Source organism: Bactrocera dorsalis, unplaced genomic scaffold (assembly GCF_023373825.1).
Source record: "Bactrocera dorsalis isolate Fly_Bdor unplaced genomic scaffold, ASM2337382v1 BdCtg183, whole genome shotgun sequence".
Taxonomy (NCBI): Eukaryota; Metazoa; Arthropoda; class Insecta; order Diptera; family Tephritidae; genus Bactrocera; species Bactrocera dorsalis.
In genome coordinates, this window is record NW_026038234.1 from 9,453 (window position 1) to 20,366 (window position 10,914).

Sequence of the window (10,914 nt, forward strand, 5' to 3'; positions counted from 1 at the left end):
TCAATCGATAATGAGATGCTTCAAATCATTATATTCACATATTTAAGTTAATTAACCTTCTTCATCTCACTGAAGTGGACATAAAGCCATAACGGCAGTGAATTTGGAAGAATTCCACAACCTTATGTTTAAGTACAACGACGATTTTCTTGTATAAACACATTTATCAATCGATAATGAGATGCTTCAAATCATAAAATTCACATATTTAAGTTAATTAACCTTCTTCATCTTACTCGAGTGGACATAAAGCCATAACGGCAGTGAATTTGCAAGAATTCCACAACCTAATATTTAAGTATAAAGTCGATTTTCTTGTATATACACATTTATCAATCGATAATGAGATGCTTCAAATCATAAAATTCACATATTTAAGTTAATTAACCTTCTTCATCTTACTCGAGTGGACATAAAGCCATAACGGCAGTGAATTTGCAATAATTCCACAACCTAATATTGAAGTATAAAGTCGATTTTCTTGTATATACACATTTATCAATCGATAATGAGATGCTTCAAATCATTAAATTCACATATTTAAGTTAATTAACCTTCTTCATCTTACTCGAGTGGACATAAATCCATAACGGCAGTGAATTTGCAAGAATTCCACAACCTTATATTTAAGTACAACGACGATTTTCTTGTATAAACACATTTATCAGTCGATAATAAGTTGCTTCAAATCATTAAATTCACATATTTAAGTTAATTAACCTTCTTCATCTCACTGAAGTGGACATAAAGCCATAACGGCAGTGAATTTGGAAGAATTCCACAACCTTATGTTTAAGTACAACGACGATTTTCTTGTATAAACACATTTTTCAATCCATAATGAGATACTTCAAATCATAAAATTCACATATTTAAGTTAATTAACCTTCTTCATTGTACAGAAGTGGACATAAATCCATAACGGCAGTTAATTTGCAAGAATTCCACAACCTTATGTTTAAGTATAAAGTCGATTTTCTTGTATATAGACATTAATCAATCGATAATGAGATGCTTCAAATCATTATATTCACATATTTAAGTTAATTAACCTTCTTCATCGCACTGAAGTGGACATAAATCCATAACGGCAATGAATTTGCAAAAATTCCACAACCTTATGTTTAAGTATAAAGTCGATTTTCTTGTATATAGACATTAATCAATCGATAATGAGATGCTTCAAATCATAAAATTCACATATTTAAGTTAATTAACCCTCTTCATCTTACTCGAGGGGACAAAAATCCATAACGGCAGTGAATTTGCAAGAATTCCACAACCTAATATTTAAGTATAAAGTCGATTTTCTTGTATAAACACATTTATCAATCGATAATGAGATGCTTCAAATCATTATATTCACATATTTAAGTTAATTAACCTTCTTAATCTCACTGAAGTGGACATAAAGCCATAACGGCAGTGAATTTGGAAGAATTCCACAACCTTATGTTTACGTACAACCACGATTTTTTTGCATAAACACATTTTTCAATCCATAATGAGATACTTCAAATCATAAAATTCACATATTTAAGTTAATTAACCTTCTTCACCGCACTGGTGTGGACATAAAGCCATAACGGCAGTGAATTTGCAATAATTCCATAACCTTATGTGTAAGTACAACGACGATTTTCTTGTATATACACATTTATCAATCGATAATGAGTTACTTCAAATCATTATATTCACATATTTAAGTTAATTAACCTTCTTCATCGCACTGAAGTGGACATAAATCCATAACGGCAGTTAATTTGCAAGAATTCCACAACCTAATATTTAAGTATAAAGTCGATTTTCTTGTATATACACATTTATCAATCGATAATGAGTTGCCTCAAATCATTAAATTCACATATTTAAGTTAATTAACCTTCTTCACCGCACTGAAGTGGACATAAAGCCATAACGGCAGTGAATTTGCAAGAATTCCACAACCTTATGTTTAAGTACAACGACGATTTTCTTGTATATACACATTTATCAATCGATAATGAGTTGCTTCAAATCATTAAATTCACATATTTAAGTTAACTAACCTTCTTCATCTCACTGAAGTGGACATAAATCCATAACAGCAGTTAATTTGCAAGAATTCCACAACCTAATATTTAAGTACAACGACGATTTTCTTGTATATACACATTTATCAATCGATAATGAGATGCTTCAAATCATTAAATTCACATATTTAAGTTAATTAACCTTCTTCATCGCACTGAAGTGGACATAAATCCATAACGGCAGTGAATTTGCAATAATTCCACAACCTTATGTTTAAGTACAACGACGATTTTCTTGTATAAACACATTTATCAATCGATAATGAGTTGCTTCAAATCATAAAATTCACATATTTAAGTTAACTAACCTTCTTCATCTCACTGAAGTGGACATAAATCCATAACAGTAGTTAGTTTGCAAGAATTCCACAACCTTATGTTTAAGTGCAACGACGATTTTCTTGTATATACACATTTATCAATCGATAATGAGTTGCTTCAAATCATTAAATTCACATATTTAAGTTAATTAACCTTCTTCATCGCACTGAAGTGGACATAAATCCATAACGGCCGTTAATTTGCAAGAATTCCACAACCTAATATTTAAGTATAAAGTCGATTTTCTTGTATATACACATTTATCAATCGATAATGAGTTGCTTCAAATCATTAAATTCACATATTTAAGTTAATTAACCTTCTTCATCTCACTGAAGTGGACATAAATCCATAACGGCAGTGAATTTGCAAGAATTCCACAACCTTATGTTTAAGTACAACGACGATTTTCTTGTATATACACATTTATCAATCGATAATGAGATGCTTCAAATCATTAAATTCACATATTTAAGTTAATTAACCTTCTTCATCGCACTGAAGTGGACATAAAGCCATAACGGCAGTGAATTTGCAATAATTCCACAACCTTATGTTTAAGTACAACGACGATTTTCTTGTATATACACATTTATCAATCGATAATGAGTTGCTTCAAATCATTAAATTCACATATTTAAGTTAATTAACCTTCTTCATCGCACTGAAGTGGACATAAATCCATAACGGCAGTGAATTTGCAAGAATTCCACAACCTTATGTTTAAGTATAAAGTCGATTTTCTTGTATATAGACATTAATCAATCGATAATGAGATGCTTCAAATCATAAAATTCACATATTTAAGTTAATTAACCTTCTTCATCTTACTCGAGTGGACATAAATCCATAACGGCAGTGAATTTGGAAGAATTCCGTTATCTTATATTTAAGTATAAAGTCGATTTTCTTGTATAAACACATTTATCAATCGATAATGAGATGCTTCAAATCATTAAATTCACATATTTAAGTTAATTAACCTTCTTCATCTCACTGAAGTGGACATAAAGCCATAACGGCAGTGAATTTGCAAGAATTCCACAACCTTATATTTAAGTACAACGACGATTTTCTTGTATATACACATTTATCAATCGATAATAAGTTGCTTCAAATCATTAAATTCACATATTTAAGTTAATTAACCTTCTTCATCTCACTGAAGTGGACATAAAGCCATAACGGCAGCGAATTTGCAAGAATTCCACAACCTTATGTTTAAGTACAACGACGATTTTCTTGTATAAACACATTTATCAATCGATAATGAGATGCTTCAAATCATAAAATTCACATATTTAAGTTAATTAACCTTCTTCATTTTACTGAAGTGGACATAAATCCATAACGGCAGTTAATTTGCAAGAATTCCACAACCTAATATTTAAGTATAAAGTCGATTTTCTTGTATATACACATTTATCAATCGATAATGAGATGCTTCAAATCATTAAATTCACATATTTAAGTTAATTAACCTTCTTCATCGCACTGAAGTGGACATAAATCCATAACGGCAGTGAATTTGCAAGAATTCCACAACCTTATGTTTAAGTATAAAGTCGATTTTCTTGTATAAACACATTTATCAATCGATTATGAGATGCTTCAAATCATAAAATTCACTTATTTAAGTTAATTAACCTTCTTCATCTTACTCGAGTGGACATAAATCCATAACGGCAGTGAATTTGCAAGAATTCCACAACCTAATATTTAAGTATAAAGTCGATTTTCTTGTATAAACACATTTATCAATCGATAATGAGATGCTTCAAATCATTAAATTCACATATTTAAGTTAATTAACCTTCTTCATCTCACTGAAGTGGACATAAAGCCATAACGGCAGTGAATTTGCAAGAATTCCACAACCTTATGTTTAAGTATAAAGTCGATTTTCTTGTATAAACACATTTATCAATCGATAATGAGATGCTTCAAATCATTAAATTCACATATTTAAGTTAATTAACCTTCTTCATCGCACTGAAGTGGACATAAATCCATAACGGCAGTGAATTTGCAATAATTCCACAACCTAATATTTAAGTATAAAGTCGATTTTCTTGTATAAACACATTTATCAATCGATAATGAGATGCTTCAAATCATTAAATTCACATATTTAAGTTAATTAACCTTCTTCATCTTACTCGAGTGGACATAAATCCATAACGGCAGTGAATTTGCAAGAATTCCACAACCTAATATTTAAGTATAAAGTCGATTTTCTTGTATATACACATTTATCAATCGATAATGAGTTGCTTCAAATCATTATATTCACATATTTAAGTTAATTAACCTTCTTCATCTTACTCGAGTGGACATAAATCCATAACGGCAGTGAATTTGCAAGAATTCCACAACCTAATATTTAAGCATAAAGACGATTTTCTTGTATAAACACATTTATCAATCGATAATGAGTTGCTTCAAATCATAAAATTCACATATTTAAGTTAATTAACCTTCTTCATCGCACTGAAGTGGACATAAATCCATAACGGCAGTTAATTTGCAAGAATTCCACAACCTTATGTTTAAGCATAAAGTCGATTTTCTTGTATATACACATTTATCAATCGATAATGAGTTTCTTCAAATCATAAAATTCACATATATAAGTTAACAAACCTTCTTCATCTCACTGAAGTGGACATAAATCCATAACGGCAGTGAATTTGCAAGAATTCTACAACCTAATCTTTAAGTATAAAGTCGATTTTCTTGTATAAACACATTTATCAATCGATAATGAGATGCTTCATATCGAAAAATTCACATATTTAAGTTAATTAACCTTCTTCATCTCACTGAAGTGGACATAAATCCATAACGGCAGTGAATTTGCAAGAATTCCACAACCTAATATTTAAGTATAAAGTCGATTTTCTTGTATAAACACATTTATCAATCGATAATGAGATGCTTCAAATCATTATATTCACATATTTAAGTTAATTAACCTTCTTTATCTCACTGAAGTGGACATAAAGCCATAACGGCAGTGAATTTGGAAGAATTCCACAAACTTATGTTTAAGTACAACGACGATTTTCAAATCATAAAATTCACATATTTAAGTTAATTAACCTTCTTCATCTCACTGAAGTGGACATAAATCCATAACGGCAGTTAATTTGCAAGAATTCCACAACCTAATATTTAAGTATAAAGTCGATTTTCTTGTATAAACACATTTATCAATCGATAATGAGATGCTTCAAATCATTATATTCACATATTTAAGTTAATAAACCTTCTTCATCTCACTGAAGTGGACATAAAGCCATAACGGCAGTGAATTTGGAAGAATTCTACAACCTAATATTTAAGTACAACGACGATTTTCTTGTATAACGGGTGATTTTTTTGAGGTTAGGATTTTCATGCATTAGTATTTGACAGATCACGTGGGATTTCAGACATGGTGTCAAAGAGAAAGATGCTCAGTATGCTTTGACATTTCATCATGAATAGACTTACTAACGAGCAACGCTTGCAAATCATTGAATTTTATTACCAAAATCAGTGTTCGGTTCTTTTCTTTTTTATCGACAAATTTTGTTCAGCGATGAGGCTCATTTCTGGTTGAATGGCTACGTAAATAAGCAAAATTGCCGCATTTGGGGTGAAGAGCAACCAGAAGCCGTTCAAGAACTGCCCATGCATCCCGAAAAATGCACTGTTTGGTGTGGTTTGTACGCTGGTGGAATCATTGGACCGTATTTTTTCAAAGATGCTGTTGGACGCAACGTTACGGTGAATGGCGATCGCTATCGTTCGATGCTAACAAACTTTTTGTTGCCAAAAATGGAAGAACTGAACTTGGTTGACATGTGGTTTCAACAAGATGGCGCTACATGCCACACAGCTCGCGATTCTATGGCCATTTTGAGGGAAAACTTCGGACAACAATTCATCTCAAGAAATGGACCCGTAAGTTGGCCACCAAGATCATGCGATTTAACGCCTTTAGACTATTTTTTGTGGGGCTACGTCAAGTCTAAAGTCTACAGAAATAAGCCAGCAACTATTCCAGCTTTGGAAGACAACATTTCCGAAGAAATTCGGGCTATTCCGGCCGAAATGCTCGAAAAAGTTGCCCAAAATTGGACTTTCCGAATGGACCACCTAAGACGCAGCCGCGGTCAACATTTAAATGAAATTATCTTCAAAAAGTAAATGTCATGAACCAATCTAACGTTTCAAATAAAGAACCGATGAGATTTTGCAAATTTTATGCGTTTTTTTTAAAAAAAAGTTATCAAGCTCTTAAAAAATCACCCTTTATAAACACATTTATCAATCGATAATGAGATGCTTCAAATCATAAAATTCACATATTTAAGTTAATTAACCTTCTTCATCTCACTGGAGTGGACATAAAGCCATAACGGCAGTGAATTTGCAATAATTCCACAACCTAATATTTAAGTACAAAGTCGATTTTCTTGTATATACACATTTATCAATCGATTATGAGATGCTTCAAATCATAAAATTCACTTATTTAAGTTAATTAACCTTCTTCATCTTACTCGAGTGGACATAAAGCCATAACGGCAGTGAATTTGCAATAATTCCACAACCTAATATTTAAGTATAAAGTCGATTTTCTTGTATATACACATTTATCAATCGATAATGAGATGCTTCAAATCATAAAATTCACATATTTAAGTTAATTAACCTTCTTCATCTTACTCGAGTGGACATAAAGCCATAACGGCAGTGAATTTGCAAGAATTCCACAACCTTATGTTTAAGTACAACGACGATTTTCTTGTATAAACACATTTATCAGTCGATAATAAGTTGCTTCAAATCATTAAATTCACATATTTAAGTTAATTAACCTTCTTCATCTCACTGAAGTGGACATAAAGCCATAACGGCAGTGAATTTGGAAGAATTCCACAACCTTATGTTTAAGTACAACGACGATTTTCTTGTATAAACACATTTTTCAATCCATAATGAGATACTTCAAATCATAAAATTCACATATTTAAGTTAATTAACCTTCTTCACCGCACTGAAGTGGACATAAATCCATAACGGCAGTGAATTTGCAATAATTCCACAACTTAATATTTAAGTATAAAGTCGATTTTCTTGTATATAGACATTAATCAATCGATAATGAGATGCTTCAAATCATTAAACTCACATATTTAAGTTAATTAACCATCTTCATCGCACTGAGGTGGACATAAATCCATAACGGCAATGAATTTGCAAAAATTCCACAACCTTATGTTTAAGTATAAAGTCGATTTTCTTGTATATAGACATTAATCAATCGATAATGAGATGCTTCAAATCATAAAATTCACATATTTAAGTTAATTAACCCTCTTCATCTTACTCGAGGGGACAAAAATCCATAACGGCAGTGAATTTGCAAGAATTCCACAACCTAATATTTAAGTATAAAGTCGATTTTCTTGTATAAACACATTTATCAATCGATAATGAGATGCTTCAAATCATTATATTCACATATTTAAGTTAATTAACCTTCTTAATCTCACTGAAGTGGACATAAAGCCATAACGGCAGTGAATTTGCAAGAATTCCACAACCTTATGCTTAAGCACAACGACGATTTTCTTGTATAAACACATTTATCAGTCGATAATAAGTTGCTTCAAATCATTAAATTCACATATTTAAGTTAATTAACCTTCTTCATCTCACTGAAGTGGACATAAAGCCATAACGGCAGTGAATTTGGAAGAATTCCACAACCTTATGTTTAAGTACAACGACGATTTTTTTGCATAAACACATTTTTCAATCCATAATGAGATACTTCAAATCATAAAATTCACATATTTAAGTTAATTAACCTTCTTCATTGTACTGAAGTGGACATAAATCCATAACGGCAGTTAATTTGCAAGAATTCCACAACTTAATATTTAAGTATAAAGTCGATTTTCTTGTATATAGACATTAATCAATCGATAATGAGATGCTTCAAATCATTAAACTCACATATTTAAGTTAATTAACCATCTTCATAGCACTGATGTGGACATAAATCCATAACGGCAATGAATTTGCAAAAATTCCACAACCTTATGTTTAAGTATAAAGTCGATTTTCTTGTATATAGACATTAATCAATCGATGATGAGATGCTTCAAATCATAAAATTCACATATTTAAGTTAATTAACCTTCTTCACCGCACTGAAGTGGACATAAATCCAAAACGGCAGTGAATTTGCAATAATTCCATAACCTTATGTGTAAGTACAACGACGATTTTCTTGTATATACACATTTATCAATCGATAATGAGTTACTTCAAATCATTATATTCACATATTTAAGTTAATTAACCTTCTTCATCGCACTGAAGTGGACATAAATCCATAACGGCAGTTAATTTGCAAGAATTCCACAACCTAATATTTAAGTATAAAGTCGATTTTCTTGTATATACACATTTATCAATCGATAATGAGTTGCCTCAAATCATTAAATTCACATATTTAAGTTAATTAACCTTCTTCACCGCACTGAAGTGGACATAAAGCCATAACGGCAGTGAATTTGCAAGAATTCCACAACCTTATGTTTAAGTACAACGACGATTTTCTTGTATATACACATTTATCAATCGATAATGAGTTGCTTCAAATCATTAAATTCACATATTTAAGTGAACTAACCTTCTTCATCTCACTGAAGTGGACATAAATCCATAACAGCAGTTAATTTGCAAGAATTCCACAACATAATATTTAAGTACAACGACGATTTTCTTGTATATACACATTTATCAATCGATAATGAGATGCTTCAAATCATAAAATTCACATATTTAAGTTAATTAACCTTCTTCACCGCACTGAAGTGGACATAAATCCATAACGGCAGTGAATTTGCAATAATTCCACAACCTTATGTTTAAGTACAATGACGATTTTCTTGTATATACACAATTATCAATCGATAATGAGTTGCTTCATATCATTATATTCACATATTTAAGTTAATTAACCTTCTTCATCTCACTGAAGTGGACATAAATCCATAACAGCAGTTAATTTGCAAGAATTCCACAACATAATATTTAAGTACAACGACGATTTTCTTGTATATACACATTTATCAATCGATAATGAGATGCTTCAAATCATAAAATTCACATATTTAAGTTAATTAACCTTCTTCAACGCACTTAAGTTTACATAAATCCATAACGGCAGTTAATTTGCAAGAATTCCACAACCTAATATTTAAGTATAAAGTCGATTTTCTTGTAACGGGTGATTTTTTTGAGGTTAGGATTTTCATGCATTAGTATTTGACAGATCACGTGGGATTTCAGACATGGTGTCAAAGAGAAAGATGCTCAGTATGCTTTGACATTTCATCATGAATAGACTTACTAACGAGCAACGCTTGCAAATCATTGAATTTTATTACCAAAATCAGTGTTCGGTTCGAAATGTGTTTCGCGCTTTAATTTTGTTCAGCGATGAGGCTCATTTCTGGTTGAATGGCTACGTAAATAAGCAAAATTGCCGCATTTGGGGTGAAGAGCAACCAGAAGCCGTTCAAGAACTGCCCATGCATCCCGAAAAATGCACTGTTTGGTGTGGTTTGTACGCTGGTGGAATCATTGGACCGTATTTTTTCAAAGATGCTGTTGGACGCAACGTTACGGTGAATGGCGATCGCTATCGTTCGATGCTAACAAACTTTTTGTTGCCAAAAATGGAAGAACTGAACTTGGTTGACATGTGGTTTCAACAAGATGGCGCTACATGCCACACAGCTCGCGATTCTATGGCCATTTTGAGGGAAAACTTCGGACAACAATTCATCTCAAGAAATGGACCCGTAAGTTGGCCACCAAGATCATGCGATTTAACGCCTTTAGACTATTTTTTGTGGGGCTACGTCAAGTCTAAAGTCTACAGAAATAAGCCAGCAACTATTCCAGCTTTGGAAGACAACATTTCCGAAGAAATTCGGGCTATTCCGGCCGAAATGCTCGAAAAAGTTTCCCAAAATTGGACTTTCCGAATGGACCACCTAAGACGCAGCCGCGGTCAACATTTAAATGAAATTATCTTCAAAAAGTAAATGTCATGAACCAATCTAACGTTTCAAATAAAGAACCGATGAGATTTTGCAAATTTTATGCGTTTTTTTTAAAAAAAAAGTTATCAAGCTCTTAAAAAATCACCCTTTATATACACACTTATCAATCGATAATGAGATGCTTCAAATCATAAAATTCACATATTTAAGTTAATTAATCTTCTTCATTGCACTGAAGTGGACATAAATCCATAACGGCAGTGCATTTGGAAGAATTCCGTTAAATTATGTTTAAGTAAAGGGTGATTTTTTTGAGGTTAGGATTTTCATGCATTAGTATTTGACAGATCACGTGGGATTTCAGACATGGTGTCAAAGAGAAAGATGCTCAGTATGCTTTGACATTTCATCATGAATAGACTTACTAACGAGCAACGCTTGCAAAT

General features: G+C 31.7%; 1 long non-coding RNA gene across 1 annotated transcript; it reads left to right on the top strand.

The window, feature by feature from the left end:
- The first annotated feature begins 5,755 nt into the window (after positions 1-5,755).
- Positions 5,756-10,625, top strand: LOC125780196 (uncharacterized). Its single transcript, XR_007423610.1, has 2 exons — positions 5,756-6,503; positions 10,428-10,625. It is a non-coding gene; the product is annotated as an uncharacterized LOC125780196 (long non-coding RNA).
- The last annotated feature ends 289 nt before the right edge of the window (positions 10,626-10,914 follow it).